We start from the raw sequence: 13,003 nt of genomic DNA, 5'->3' as shown, positions 1-13,003 counted from the left end.
CCGTTCCTTTGCACATCCCTGGAAATGAGGTACAATATTAGGTGTGCATTGATCCGAGTCACATCAGACAGTACGTATTACACACAATGAAGAGTTGCAAATTCCGTACCTCCCTGGAAATGAGGTACAACGCCTGGTGCACATTGATATGGGTCACACCAGACAATTACGGTCCCACACACAGGCGCAAGTTTAGCAATGCTGCACGAGGTAGAATGAGTCCCTACTACAAGTACGCTTTCTCTCCGAGGGTCACCACACAGTTTCAGGATGTCCGTTCCCACATCCCCACAAGGCAATCCGGTCTTCAGGTACAATACTTAGTTCAACACTCATGCCGCACTTCCAGTTGAAATCCAGCAGATGGTGTGGGCACTTAAGAGGGCACCACTCTCCAGGTGTCACACCTAGACGGTCTGGGTCCTTTCCGGGAGGTACCTGAGACCCCCACAAGAGAACAGGGGGCAAGCAAAGATGCTCTTTGAGAGCACACTTCAGGGTGCCACAAAGCAGCAGGTCGTGAGCCCAGAATAGCCACTATTCAGGAAAGGTGCACTGTCCCTTTTATTGGCAGTAATCCTCCTTGTGCACAACAGATTCCTTTGACAGGGTGCACCACACAGTTCCAGGATGTCCGTTCCCACATCCCCACAAGTGTATCTCTCCCCCTTTACCATTGGTCAGAGATGGGCAGAGAGAGAATCTGAGGGTGTCCCTCATCAAAAGGGTGGGGGACCCTACAAAGCTGGACTCTAACCCAGCCTTTCTTTGAACACTGCTTGACTTATGAAAGGATACCAGGTTTCTGAACCTTCTGCACTTGCCATCTTTGACCTGTGAGGTTGAACCCCCGACCCACTTGAAAATAAGGGAGAGAAGGATCTCCAAGGATCATGGGATTAAACCCCTGGGTGGGTCCAGGAACAGAACAAAGCTGAGAGGACTTTCCTGTGAAGAGTCCCCGTAGACCAGTGGCAACTAGACTTGTACTGGACTTTCCTGCTGGCCTCTGTCTGACACCCTGAGAGTCTGTAGGAGTCTCTTTTTGAGGGGTTGAGAGCCTTAGACGTGTTTATTGTGGTTGTTTGGGCACCAGAAGAAAGTTTGGAAACATTTTAAAACTTTCGTTCCAGAGCTCTAGATTTGCCGACTGTCAGTTACACAGCGTCCGATTGAATCTCCGCTTCATCCTATGTGAATATCTGTGTACCTCCCCAAAAATTTGTAGGTCCCATTCTGAGTTGAGACTTGGAAATTTTCAGCGAGAAACCACAAAAGATTTAGAGCGCCAGCAACACCAACCTGAAGTACACAAAAAAAAACCTGCATCAGGAATCTGGCCTTTGGTGCCACATACTTGGCACACAAACTATGGAACTCCCTCCCCATACATTTGAGAGCAAACCACAATCTCTTAAGCTTTATAAAGCAATTAAATACACACCTGTTTAATTAGTCATCATATTACCTCTTGTCATTATGTCTGCTAGTGCTGGGAAGCCCTTGTTTGGGTAGCTATGCGCTCAATAAATCTAGGTAACATAAAATAACAGTGGCGACTACAGTTTCAGTGGCGTCCCACACAGACAGAATTTTTATCCTCAAAAATTGACCAGGTCCCATTCTGATTAGGGAATTTGAAGTAATTGCAATGTTTTCCTTTGAGAATTTAACAGAGTCCCTTCCCAAACTTTTTGACTTTCAGACTTTTACCGGAACTGGGCTGAAATTGCTCCTTGGTCCTGGCCTACCGCAACCATAGACTTACATTGGGCTTGAAATGTTGTCTTTAATTCTTCCACAATTCTTATCTCCAATTTTTCTTACTGTTTATTTTACTGTTCTGTGTCACTTTTTCATCAGTTTTTCTCTGCTTAATACTTTACACCAGAGGTCTTTAAACAGTTTTTGCTATGAGGCCCACCCCCAAGCAAAATGTTTTGAAGCCGGGCCACCTCCATAAGTGAGTGCAGGGGTAAGAGGAATCATTTTATAAGTATTAACCAGGTAGCTCATAATCCACACTTAATGAGAGAGTAAATATATCAAACAAAAACAGCAACTGAGCAAAAAACGCTCTGCCCCAAATTGGGGTGCTGTGAGCCCATCAGACTCCTGGATCCCAATGTAACTGCACGTGCTGTACTGATGATAGCTGAAGCCCCTCGGGCGCCTCTTTCATCCCTTCCCCACCATGTCTGATCATCACTCCATCCTTGAAACAGACTCCCTGGGGCTTATATATATGAGCCCTTGCATCCCTTTTGTGCTGCCGGTGTGTCATTTTTTATGAGGCACCAGCAACGTAAAAAATGTGCCTTGTTGCACCATATTTACAAAGTGACACATCTAGGTAGGTGCGTCACTTTGTAAACCCCTGCGCCACATCATACCTGCTCCAGGTATAATGTATGCAGGGGGGCGTTCTGATGCAAGAGAGGGTTGTAGAAGTGACACAGTGAAATCTATCAGATTCTAGGACGCAAATGCATCAATATCTTACGCCTGCCTTATGGCAGGCGTAAGACTGACGCAGGCACATTTCACATGTGACTTGCCCATGTAGAATGACCCATTGCTAGAGTTGCGTAACTTTTGTGACACACTCCAGCAATGCGTCATTTTTACGCTTACAGATACGTCAGAAATACTCAGACGCATCATTAGTGTCGCAAGGAGGGCGCAATGAAAAGTGACGCATTGCTGTTTTCTCGCAGCAATGCGTCACTTTTCATAAATGAGGCCCCCTGTATCTTCAGTAAAAAATTAGTTCCCACTTATTGCCCCATCTTTACAGCATAGATGCCCTCACCCCTAACACTAGCAAGAAAAATGAGGGGCTTAGCTGGTCCTTCACAACTCTGGACCCAAGTGTTACTCCATCTGTAGCATTATTGATTTCTGCAGCCCTGAGAAGCAGGCTGTCTTTACTGTTCTCTTCACTAGGCCATCACTCCTAGGTCTGAGACAGTAAGCAAGCTGCCAGCACATTTGAGTACACAAAAACTTGTATGGTGAATAAGCCTCACATCTCCCACCCCTGTTGCTCGGGCCGTGGTCCCTGTGAACAAGGTTCACCACAGCCATAATGCTAGGATGGGAAATATGGGCCCCTCACCCCCTTTGCTAATAAGGCAGCCAAAAACGGGTGCAGTGAACAAAAAACCCTGGTCCTAGTGCCACCGCACCTGATGCACTGAATGGCCTCTTTTAAACAACAAATGAGCCTCAATATTGCACAAACTTCCTCAGTGCATCTACCTGAGGAAGATGTCAATGTCCATTTGTAAACAATAAATATTAGCCCCCTTGCTTCAGGGCCATTTCTTTGATGTTATCCACGCAGCTCACTCTTTTCCTCTCTCTTAGGCTATTACTCTGAGGCCACAGTGGTCCAGACAATCGGGGCTCTACCTCTGAACAAGACCTTGCTAGCCTCCCTGTAACCCTCTCGACTCATCTGAAAGGTCATGTACATGTGAACAGAAGTTGAAGTGGGCAGGATTTATGAGGACCGACACCCATGGTTTTCTAATTTAACAAAAACAGTTCACATACTTTTGTTAAGAACCAACCATCCTTGATTGATTAATGTGGACGTTGTGGTACCTCTGGGTGAAAGTGAAGGTACGGTGGGGTTAGGGCCAGGGGTTCTCTTGTACTGTGAAGCCTAGGAAAGGACAGAGTGCTAAAGAAGAAATAGGCCCTCTCACAAGAGTGCATGCTACCAAAAAAGAAATGTGAATGTGTGCAATTGGTTAATCACCAAATGCAAAGGCTGTTTCAGAACCAGCAAAGGTTTAACTGATGCAATCTTTTGAAGCTTCTTGGTGACAAAGATGTAGTCTTTTTGAGAGGTAATGTACTAGTGTTATTAGCTGGAAAGTGTCATTCTAATGGACACTTAACCCATTCGCTGCGGGGGTTATTCCCCCGCTGTGCTGGGGGGGGGGGGGGCGCGCACAGCTTCCGCATGCTCATGACGAGCTGAGCTCGTCATGAGCTACGGTGCTCCTGTGCTCATGACGAGCTCACAGGTGTATTGCCTCCCGTGGAACCCTCAGCACAGGAGGGGAATTCTCCCCGCACCTGAGCATTCCACGGGCCATGACGAGCTGAGCTCGTCATGAGCACCGGAGCGCCGTGGCTCATGACGAGGTCAGCTCGTCATGAGCGTCCAAGGGGTTAAACAAATGTATGCACTAGGTGTAGTCTGATTACCTATTACTAAAACATATCTTTTGAAAGCACTTGTTTTGTCTCGAATACTAAGGGGCATATTTACAAGAAAGTGATGGAGCGCAGAGTTGGCCTCTTTGGCTTAAAGCCGCGCTTCACCACTTCTGAAAGGCAGGGCTTCACCATATTTACAATAACACGGTGCAGCCCCGCGTTTCCCCCTGCACTGGCGCTAAATTTAGCTGCCTAGCACCAATGCAGGCACGCTTGCATCATAGTGAAAGGGTGCCTGTGTTGTGGGGAATGATTGTTTATGTGCAGTAAGGTGTCCCTTCCTGCACATAAACAATCTCAAATGGTGATTTGTAACTTCTATGTGGGTTTCTTTGTACAGCACACATAAGTTGCAAATTGCCATTATCAAAATGAAAAGGGAAACCTTCCTTCACATAAACAATCATTCATGGCTTTTTGTTGTTTTTATGTGTGCTGCACAATACAGCAGCATACATAATAATAGCAAAAACATGGAGAAATAAAGCATTTCTCCTCGTTGTGCCCTCATTATGACCAGGTTTTCCTTGGCCTTACTTTTGGCGCTGCCTTCTATTTACGACACCCTTGTAAACAGGAGGCAAGTGTCAACATCAATGGATGTTGCAGCGGAATGCCCACTGCAACACCCATTGCCCATCCCTTTCATGCTAAGTATATTGTGAAAGGGGGCCTTATTTACAAGGCAGTGTTAGGCCACGTTAAGTGGCATAACACTGCCTTGTAAATATTGCGAAGCCTGTATCGCCAGAGGAACGTAAAAAGTGAAATTTCTGTCTCGATAGCGTCTTGTAAATATGCCCCCAAATCATTTTACAGCAGCCTACCTTATCCTGTGGGTAATATAGTTTTTAAATAAATACTTAAATAGTCACGTTGCTTTTCAGCATCGGACCTGCAGCACTGTAAATATACAAGTCAGTATCCCCTGCTAAGCCAACCAATTCCGTGACACTCTGATCAAACAGACATCTGCAATGATACAATTAACCAATAGAGATTTCAAATCTATTCGTTCAACTTGGAATTATATTTTTAACAAGGTTTGTGCATTAATTTTTATGAAGTTACCTGAAAGTAAAAAAAAAGAAACAAGATACTTAAAGAATGCTTAGTCTTTTTTGTCCATGTTTTGACCCCACTGACATGGCACTCAGGATCACAGGGGCAGATTTACAAGCCCCATGCGCCTCTTTTACGCCGCCGTTGCGTCACTTTTGTGACACAGTAGGGTCGGCGCAAAATATGCGCCATGCTCCTGGGTATTTACGTTGTAAAGCCCTGTGCCAGAAGTAGGCGTTCCTGCACAGGGGGGGCGGGGGGCGTTCCGGCGCAGGAACGCCTTCCAAAAGTGGCTGAGTGAAATCTAAAAGATTTCACTCAGTCACTTTTGAGCCCATGCTGCGTCAAAAGGCGTAAGGATTGATGCAGCATTGTAAAGATAGGGCCTCCAGAGCATTGCTGGAGCTGCGTCGTGCTTGCGACTCAACTTCAGCAATGTGTTGCCTTACCGGCACAGATGCGCCACGCATCTGTGCCGTTTTTGCCCTATGGTGTGCCACATTGTAAATGCTGCGCATCCATGGTGGCGGAGCTGTGGCGCACAATAACTGGCGCATCCCTGCTGATATGCAGGGATGCGCCAGTTATTGTAAATCTGCCCCTCAGTTTCCATACTTTAACTCAACTGCTACATGTGAATTAAGATAGGCTGATAACGTGCCAAATAAACAAAGTTCCACCGCCAGAACCAAATACTGAACAAAGTGGCCACTGGGGAAGACAGTGCCCTACTGCTGCTCAATGGACATTTCCTTACTGCCTGCACACTAGCTGCACAGGGATATCTGGCCAGCAATTGGAGAGCAACCTAGAACATGGTAGTCCATTTTGAGGTAAACGCCAAATCATTCCTAAAGGAAGAGAGAAGGACTAGTCCAGTTCCATCCATTATCTAATGCATCATAATTCTAAACCCTTTACCACAGTTACGGTAAACACGAAAGAGGATTCTAGAGTCAATAAAACCATTTGACAAGAACAACAAGCAAGAAATTGTACAAACCTGGCTGAATGGCATGAACCTAGATAGCTTCAAACTCCAACTTTCAATGAGTGCGAATTCACTTGCATACACTTCACCCTCATTAATCTTTATTCGATTTGAATAAAACAAATCATAAAAGTTCATCAAAACACAATAGTATCTGAGCAATGTTCACCCTCAATAAGAGGAGAAAACCATACAGCATCGCGTACACAATAAAAAACACAAAACATAAAATCAGACAGTAGGTGTACTTACAAATTGAAGGTGTAGGGAGGCTGATTGAACTTGCCTAAACTTCAGTGCAAAAAACAACAGTCGAATGTACTTAAAACGCATGTTAGAGAATTTAAGACATATACAAACAATGTGTAAAGTATCAAGCATGGCAGCAGCATCACATGTAGAAGGTGGAGACTCAGAAGGCTTGTGCCAACCATAACAACTGGGGAAAAAGGTTCAAGCGAAAATAGGTCAAAAGTTACCTGTGGTGAACTGACATATCAAGCAGCAAATATAATTCAGTAGGATTCAAGGATTTGACCATAGTATAATGCATGAGAGATTTTGTAAGCAAACCCAATGTGGTCCTTTTTCCCTGCGCATGTTGTAGAAATGCTTTCTTAAACCAGCTAATATCAGCCTTAGAAATTGAGTTTGGATCAGAGAATAGCTCTGGTTTATTTAGAGTACTCAAAGAGAATTTAACCTTAATTTAACCAAAGAGTGTCAATCCCACTATCCAGGGCAAGACAATGACTTAAAATCCTTCTTTTAAACTCCAATTCCTTCTTGGTCCAAATTTCCAACCATAGAATTAAAGGAAAACTTGAATATAATCCAAATTATAGCCAAACCCAAGTTCCTCATGCACAATCTCCATTGGTACACTTTGGGGTAACCACAGGACCTTTCTTAACAATTTGTTTTCTGCCACCTGAATTGGGTATCAGCCCTTGTAGCACCAGACCTCACATCCAAGGCTCACTGTCGAAACACATTTAGCTTTGTAGAGATCAACAATTGATCTGCTATGGGGTCAGCTGAGCCGCCTTGAAAACTTCTCAGTGCTGTGTGATACTCTGTTGAGGGACGGCGCCTGGGCAATGAGCAGAAATTGCCAATTCAGGTCGGTGTCCAATGGCAAGCCCAGGTAGCAGAATATATCTACCCTGCTAATATGTCTACCTGAAATGGTAAAAGTTTTAGATTTAGTTTTGCCAGGGCCGAAAACCATGGTAAAAGACTTCAAAAACTTGTTTTTCAGGCCCAAACTATCTATAATTAAAATAAACTGCTGCAACCATTGGCCATACATGCAATGTGGGCAGTATTGACAGCATATAGCAATGCACCCTCAGGACGTCCTTACATAAATCCCCAAGGAAGGAGTCAAACTGGTTAATATATGTAAACAAGCATTTACAATGCAATGGTCTCGGCATTATTAAAGGTAGAGCTATTGGCATTGCTCATGACATTTTTTTTTTAAATCATAAATAAATGGCATTGTCATTTACATTGCCAATAGCTTAATCGCTAAATAGATGGCATTGTCATTTACAATGCCAATAGCTTAATTGCTCGCAAATGCATGACCTATTGCATTTACACCCACATAGAGCCACCTACACAGAGCCACCCTCACACAGACAGAGCCACCCACACATAGAGCCACCTACAAAAAAGCTATCCATACATAGAGCCACCTACAAAAAAAGCTATCCACACAGAGCCACACACACACACAGAGCCACACAAACACAGAGCCACACACACACACACAGCCACACACACACACACACAGCCACACACACACAGCCACACACACACACACACAGCCACACACACACAGAGCCCCACACACACAGAGCCCCCCACACACACACAGAGCCCCCCCACACACACAGAACCCCACACACACACAGAGCCCCACACACACGCAGAGCCCCACACGCACACGGAGCCCCTCACGCACACAGAGCCCCATACACACAGAGCCCCACACACACACACACACAGAGCCACACACACCGCATGGCCCTTTCGGCGTGGAATCCCTCCCGGAGGGGCCTTCAGGGCGCAGTTGCTGCACTCGAAGCTAAAAGTAAAGTCTACAGAAAGTGGAGGTTTGAGCCTGGCCAAACACGGCTGCCCTCTCCCACGGGACCCAGGCACACTCCGGATAATACAGGGGAAAGAGAAACACTGACATATAGACGAGGATAATGAAGAAAGCACAGGCTCAATGAGGAAAGGCCAGTTGTCACCCAATTGACAGGCAACAGCTGAGCCCACACATCTGGAGGCTGATGGGGCAAACATTCGAAAACTCTCACCCGTCTCTCAGCCCCCGGCTTGCCCTAAAGCCTCAACACACTTTTAGAGGAGACCACATTTACACAGAAACTCTGGAAAGTGCGAGGGGATAGCAGTGTTTGTATGTTGAATACATTTATATGCATATTCGTGTATGTTTTATGGCATTGACAGACATGCTTTACAGATTACATGACGCATATTTACGTCCCCGATTACATGACGCATATTTCTTAAACACAGGACTTTTCCCAGAATCACACAATTTGTGGTCAGGTGCTGCAGCCGGGATTCCGTGCAAGTGTCGAAGATTAGCACCGCAGCTCCTCTCAAGGTGCTCACTCAAGCATAATTATGTTTAGTTAAACCATCCGCATCTTTTTTCTTTACGGGACTTGGACAGCACTGCCTGCCCCGGCGTCGGTTCTAGGAGGCGGCTGCAACAAGTTATATTTATATTGTTGCTCAGCTTGGAGCAGATGGCTCTCATTAAACAGCACAGTATGTGCGAATCCCGACTCCAGCAGAGCACCGAGCCGCTCCCACTTCATGCACATCCACCCCCTCTCCCATCCGTGGCTCCTCAAAATAAAAAAGATAAATAAACCACTTGGGGAAATGGGGTGCGTAAAATTGAAGGATATGTGGCTGTGGGTGCAGAGGGCCCCTTCAGAAGATTTAAAGCGGCATCTACAGCTCAGACGACGCTGCTCCCAGCTGCTGTTGATACAGCGCAAAGTTATGGTAATTTCGTCTGACCTTTTGGGAGTTTGTCAAAGCTGAGCCTGCAGGGCTGTAAGTCAGCCCCGTCCCCTCCCCTCCCTGGTTAATTTACACGTCGCCTCCTGGCCCCCGTTAAAATAATTAGGTCTCATGAGACTTTCTTCACACGGAGCCCAGGATTCCACTGCACCCCCCCCCCACACCCCGCCACCCCAGACCAAGACGGATCATTTTCCGACCCCATCACCAATTTTTTTCTATATATTTACATATATATACACAGCACACACAATTCCACAAACCGCTCCTTACCTTACAAAGGCAGCGGTGGGAACGACCTAGCACAAAATCCCCGTTCACAGAGAGCACATTGAAGGCACGCGCGTAAGCGGTCCCACATGCTCCGTTCCTCTCGCGGGCCCCTCAGAGCTGTCCGGAGCCCGCAATTACAATGACCCCGCAAATTATCACAACGCAAACTTTTACAATGACTGTGCCTTTACAACACATGCCATTACAACACAAAGGCATGCGTGGTAAAGGTATAGTCATTGTAAAGGTTTTATAGGTAAGTGTGAGTACGCTACCCTACCCTACACCCTAATATAGTACCCCTGCACAACCCTCCCTCAACACCCAGTCCTTTTCCTACTTTTACACTATCCAGCACGACCCGCCAACACTACCACAAATTACTACTCTGCACTACACAAACACTACAACACTACCCTACACTACACAAACACTACCCAAAACCCTAAAACTACCCTACACTACCCCCAGCATGGCCTTACACAACACAAACACCACAACGCTACCCTACACCAGACAAACACAACCCTAAACCCTAAAACACTACCCTACACTACACCAACTCCACACCACTACCCTAAACCCTAAAACAATACCCCTAGCACGACCCTACACTACAGAAACACCACAACACTACCATAAACCCTACAACAGTACCCCCAGCATGACCCTACACTACACAAACACAACAACACTACCCTAAACCTTAAAACACTACCCTACACTACCCCGACACTACCTTAAACCCTAAAACACTACCCTACATCACACAAACCCCTCAACACTACCCTAAACCCTAAAACACTACCCCACACACGACCCCTACACTACCCAAACACCACTGCACTACTCTAAAACACTACCCCCAGCACCACCCTACACTACACAAACACCACAACACCACCCTAAACCACTACCCTACACTACACAAACACTACCCTAAACCCTAAAACACTACAACAGCACGACCCTACACTGCGCAAACACCATAACACTACCCTAAACCCTAAAACCCTACCCCCAGCACTACCCCCTACACTACACAAACACCACAACACTACCCTAAACCCTAAAACACTAACCCCAGCATGACCCCCTACACTACACAAACACCACAACACCACCCAAAACCCTAAAACACTACTCTACACTACACACACACCACCCGAAACCCTAAAACGCAACCCCAACGCGACCCCTCACCCCTACAAAATTAACCCAATCCCTCTTACCTCTCTCTCCTTGTGGTTCCTCTCTCCTACTGGTTCCTTCTTCACGAAATCTGTTGTCTGTCTCTGAGTGGCGGTGCACGTCCTAGTGAGGAAACAGAAGAGCCTCTGTTTCCTCACAACAACGTGGATCGCCCAAATTGTTTTTTTTACAACGCATGTGCATTTACCATACATGCCTTTACAAAGTAATTCGTTGTAAAGGCATGCGTGGTAAATGCACACGCGTTGTAAAAAAAAAGGGGAGTGATGGTATGCGGGGTCAAAGTCAGCGGAAAAAAAGTTTTGCCGTAAACGTTGATTACAGATGCCTCAAGCACTGAGTGCAAATCATACAAAAAAGTCAATAGTGAAATATAAACCCATGGTGCCAGCACGTCCCAGAGCTACGACCTATTAACAGTCAAAGGCCGTGCTGAGGTCCATGAAGGCCAAATGTATGGAGACCTTCTTAGCGGTGATGTACTTATTGATTAATAAGTGAATGTTAAAATTGTGTTCAATTGTTCCTCACCCTTATCTAAAACCACATTGGATGTCTGTGAGTATTCTGCGCTCCTCTGCCCAAGCGCTTCTCCCTAAAAAAAAAACATGGTCAAAAAACACACGACTGCTGGACTTGGCCCTTTCAGCAGGTGCATCCCCAAACTTTTTGCCTTCATCCTCCTGTTTTTTTATCTTGTTTTTGTTGGCTTTTAGGTCTCTTTACCACTACTAATCAATGCTAAAGTGCTTGTGCTCTCTCCTCTAAACATGGTAGAATTGGCTTCCACTCCATTGTCATATTTAATTTACATGTAAGTGCCTAGTAAAGTGGTACTATATGTGCTGAGGACCTGTAAATAAATGCTACTAGTGGGCCTGCAGCACTTATTGTGCCAACCATGTAAGCCCTTTAAACATGTGCTGGGCCTGCTATGGTAGCCTGGTTGTGCAGTTTCAAACTGCCAGGTTGACCTGGCAAACTAAACTTTTCGCCAGGCCCAAACTTGAATTTTTTTATACCTATAAATCACTGCTAGGGTAAACCTTAACAGACTGCAATGTATTTAAAAAGTAGTACATGTAATTTTAAGTTTTTACATGTCCTAGTAGTGAAATACTCTTAAATTTGTTTTTCAGTACTGCAAGGCCTGCTTCTCCCATATGACATCATAGGATTAATCTTATTACATTTAATAAGCTGTAACGTCCAAATGGGAACAGTTAAACAGTTTGTGTTTGGTGTTTTGGATTTGTAATGAAAAATCCTCTTTTATAGTGAAATCGGATATTAGTTACAGTTATGAAAATTCCACTTTTAGAAAGTTGTAATTTTCCTGCCTCAGCCATTTAGTGCTGGCAGTCGGTCTCTGTGTCACATGACTGGATGTATTTGGCAATTGGTCTTTGTGAATTCCTCCTAGACAGCCAGGGAGCATAGGTGTGCCTGGGTGTTGATCAATGGCAGAATGGGAGGGTGGAGTTAGGCACAGCCCCACTTACACCTGAATAGGCTGTGTCCTGCCTTCACACAAAAGGATGCATACCCTACATAGTTAGTGTGGAACCAGGAGAAGCAGGAAACCTGAGCACCTCAAAGGGAATCTTCTAGAAGTTTCTACCACTTCAAAGAAGGCACCAGGTATAAATATTGGACCTCAGACACCAACTCTTCAGCACATTCCTTCACCTGTGGATAGTACAGAAAAATAACTGATTTGTTGCTAGCAGGACTTCCACTCTGCTGCCCTGCTGCCTACTGCCCTGCTTGTTGAGAAGGAAGATTGGACTTGTACCTTTCATCTCAAGCTGAAGTTACTACAAGTTTCAGCCAGCTGACCTCCTGTTCTGAGCCACAGGACCATACCAAGCTCCAGAGTCTCCATTCACTTCTCAGCTAACCTACTGCCTGGACCCACAACTGGACCTGCCTGAGCGCTGTTGGCTTTTGCTGGGGAGAGATCCTGACCCTCAAGTAGTGCCCTTCGGGTCCTGGACCCTTGGTGTAGGCACAGTTGGGCTTAACTGAAGTTTTTGCGTCTGTTGTTGCCTATCCCTTGCAGCTTGCCCCCATCAACAACAAGTAGTGCAGGCAAACCAACTCTTCACGCTACAGCATTGGCCGTTTGTGAGCACCGCTAAAGCAAAGCACCAGTAA

The sequence above is a fragment of the Lissotriton helveticus genome, chromosome 7 (assembly GCF_964261635.1).
Source record: "Lissotriton helveticus chromosome 7, aLisHel1.1, whole genome shotgun sequence".
Classification (NCBI taxonomy): Eukaryota; Metazoa; Chordata; class Amphibia; order Caudata; family Salamandridae; genus Lissotriton; species Lissotriton helveticus.
Note: the sequence above shows the minus strand (reverse complement) of the source record.